General features: G+C 46.9%; 1 pseudogene; it reads left to right on the top strand.

Annotated features, from left to right (window-relative positions):
- The first annotated feature begins 48 nt into the window (after positions 1-48).
- LOC101583499 lies at positions 49-1,459 on the top strand (annotated as a pseudogene).
- The last annotated feature ends 1,643 nt before the right edge of the window (positions 1,460-3,102 follow it).

Below are 3,102 nucleotides of genomic sequence, written 5' to 3'. Positions count from 1 at the left end.
GAGAGAGAGAGAGAGAGAGAGAGAGAGAGAGAGAGAGAGAGAAATAGAATAGAAGAATCTCACCTCAATTCTAACCTGTACTTCTGGCCTTCTATCCCCACAGTCTCAGGACAGATTGAGAGCACAACATTCATCAACAGGATGAAGGGTCAGCTGTTGCCAGAGAAGGGCTGTGGGCTGGCCCCGCCTCACTACCCCACCTTGCTAACAGTGCCTGCCTCAGTGTCCCTGCCCTCAGGCATCAGCACGGATGCAGAGTCCAAGTCAGAGCAGCTTGCCCCACACAGTCAGGCATCTGTCACCCAGAATATCACAGTGGTCCTGGTGCCATCCACTGGACTGATGACTGCTGGTGCCAGTTTGGTAATCACATCCCTTTCAGGCTCTCTGTGACCACAGGCTCATCAGCCGAGAGCTCCCCCATCTCGGCTTTCATGGTTGTCTCAGCTCTTCTCCCTGGATCACAAGCTCTGCAGGTGGTCCCTGATCTCTCCAAGAAGGTAATATCCACCCTCACTAAGGAAGGATGTGGAGGTGGTGGTGGAGGAGGCCCTGTGGCTCCTAAGCCCCCACAGGTCTGCAAGAAGAAGAGGATGCAAAATCAGAGCTTCCTGAGATGAGTGACCCTTAGGTCCTCTCCCCTGAGGATGATGATGACCATCAGAAAGATGGCAAACTTACAGGTGTCAGATGTGCTCCCTGACATTCTACCCCAAGGTCAGAGATGCAGATCCACTCCAAGCCACACACCGAGACCAAGTCTCACAAGTACCCACACTGTTCCAAGACCTTGGCCAATACCTCCTATCTGGTCTATCACATCCATATCCATTCAGGGGCCAAGCCCTACAGTTGTAACTTCTGTGAGAAGTCCTTCTGCCAGTTCTCCCATCTTCAGCAGCACACCAGAATCCACACCGGTGATTGACCATATAAATGTGCACAACCAGGATGTGAAAAAGCCTTTACAACTTTCCAATCTGCAGTCCCACAGATGGCAGCATAACAAAGATAAGCCCTTCAAGTGCCACAACTCATCGGGTGTACACAGATGCAGCCTCACTGGAGGTGCACTTTTCTATGCATGTGGTGAAGCATGCCAAGGTGTATGTATATGTGCACGATCTGTAGTCAGGCATGCACAAACACAACCCTCCTGATCTCCAGCAACAAGTACAGCCAGCAGTGGCAGCTATGGCATTGGCCCAGGCCCAGACCCAAGCTCAGGCCCAAGCTCAGGCCCAAGTCTCCCAGGCATCGCAGCAGTAACAGCAGCCACAGCCACCACACTTCCACTTCCCTGGAACAGCTCCCCAGGGTGGGGGCTGTGGGGATAGCAAACCCCAAACCTCCACCTCAGTGCTCCTTTGACCTCAATCCCTATAAGGAGCATCACAAGGATATCTGTCTCACTGTCACCACAAGCACCATCCAAGTGGAATACCTGGCCAGCTCTTGAGAGATCCATACTGCCCTCCACTGGGAAGAGAAGAGTTTTGGTCCCTTCTTTCTCTAACCTCTCCTGGCCCCCAAAGTCCTCTTCCTGGACAAGCCTTGGTTCTATCTTCTTGGGCCTCAGGCACAGCTCTCCTTCACTGTAGCCTATCTTTATTCTCAACTCATCAAAACAAACATCAGCCCTCAGATTGGCAAAGGAATTCTGATCTGCTAGTGTCATCAGCGGCCCCATCCTGAGAAGAGCCTTTCAAAATTGGGGGCTGGGGCTCACAGGAAGGGTTTTGTGACCTCACAGAAACTTGCCTGTTATGAGCACTTAACCTCTCCATTGCCTCTTCATCCAGAGTTTGGGGTGACAGAAGATGAGAAGCTGGCTTCCTCAGATAACAGAAGGGAGCCTTGTGTGCAACCTGCCTCCAGCCCTGTGCTTGCCTTGAAAAGAACAGTGGTTTCTTGTGTGCCCTAGCCTGAGAGTCCTTCTCTTCCCTACAGTCTCACTCCACTTCCTACCTACTACTTGTAGGAGATCTGGGTGGGTATTAGACTTCCTTTGGTTTAAATTGGGCAAGGGCTGAGCTGTGGTCCTCAAGGGGCCAGTGATTCCCCCAGGTGGTCAAGGGTGGCTTGGAAGTGTGGGTTATGGTTTCCCTCAGAGCCCCTTCCCCCTTCTCTGCCCACCAAGTCCCTGTACTCCTCTCCATGCACCAGCTCCCAAGGAGCTGTGGAGCTCTGCACTTTCTGTGAGGCCCAAGGATAAGAGTGTTATGAGGAAGGGAGAGTTCAGGGCAAACACAGGACTGGACGTAGCTCCCGAGGTGCCACACTCGGATTCCAGACACGGATCTGCTCATCATGACCATCTTTGTTGTAACCATTTCTGTGTTTATAAATGCATTATCTCTGAGTAAATATATATATATATATATATATATATATATATATATATATAGAGAGAGAGAGAGAGAGAGAGAGAGAGAATGTCTACATTTTAAAACTTCACTACAATAAAAATCCCTTTGTCATTAATCCCCCTCAAAATACTCCCTTTCACACTGAACACACTTACCCCACCATCTTTGCCATGTTCTGAAGTAGTTCCAAAGTCCTCATTTTAAAAGTGTTTTACTTGGCAGCCCTGGCTGCTTCAGTGTCCTGAGTTGATTCAAAAACTTTTACCTTTCATGGTGATTTTGACTTTTGGGAAGAGCCGGAAGTTGTATGGTGCCAGATGGAGTGAATATGATGAATGAGGACACACTTTAATGTTTTCATGTGACAGAAATTGTAGAAACTTTTCATCAGTATGGGCTGATCAAAATTATGGTGAATGCTTAGATTAAGAAACAATCACAGAAAGCAATCACAATTGCTTGGAAATACTCAGAATAACTCCTCCCACCTTCCACACACCTGACAATGTGTCCTTCATTCCAGTGAGTTTTTAAAAAATTTCTATAGTGTTTGAAAAAAAGTCACGAACATGATAGAAATTTAAAAAAAATGTAATTTATAAAATGTAATGCAGTTGAAATTAAACAATAAACATTTAAAGAATAATTTTAGAACCAAAATATAATTAGATTATTTTATATAAGAACTACACATACAAATCATTTATAAGAAAGATTGAATATAAAGAATAAT

This window comes from Octodon degus, unplaced genomic scaffold (genome assembly GCF_000260255.1).
Source record: "Octodon degus isolate 3935 unplaced genomic scaffold, OctDeg1.0 scaffold00289, whole genome shotgun sequence".
Classification (NCBI taxonomy): Eukaryota; Metazoa; Chordata; class Mammalia; order Rodentia; family Octodontidae; genus Octodon; species Octodon degus.
This window is presented reverse-complemented; position numbering and strand designations above follow the sequence as displayed.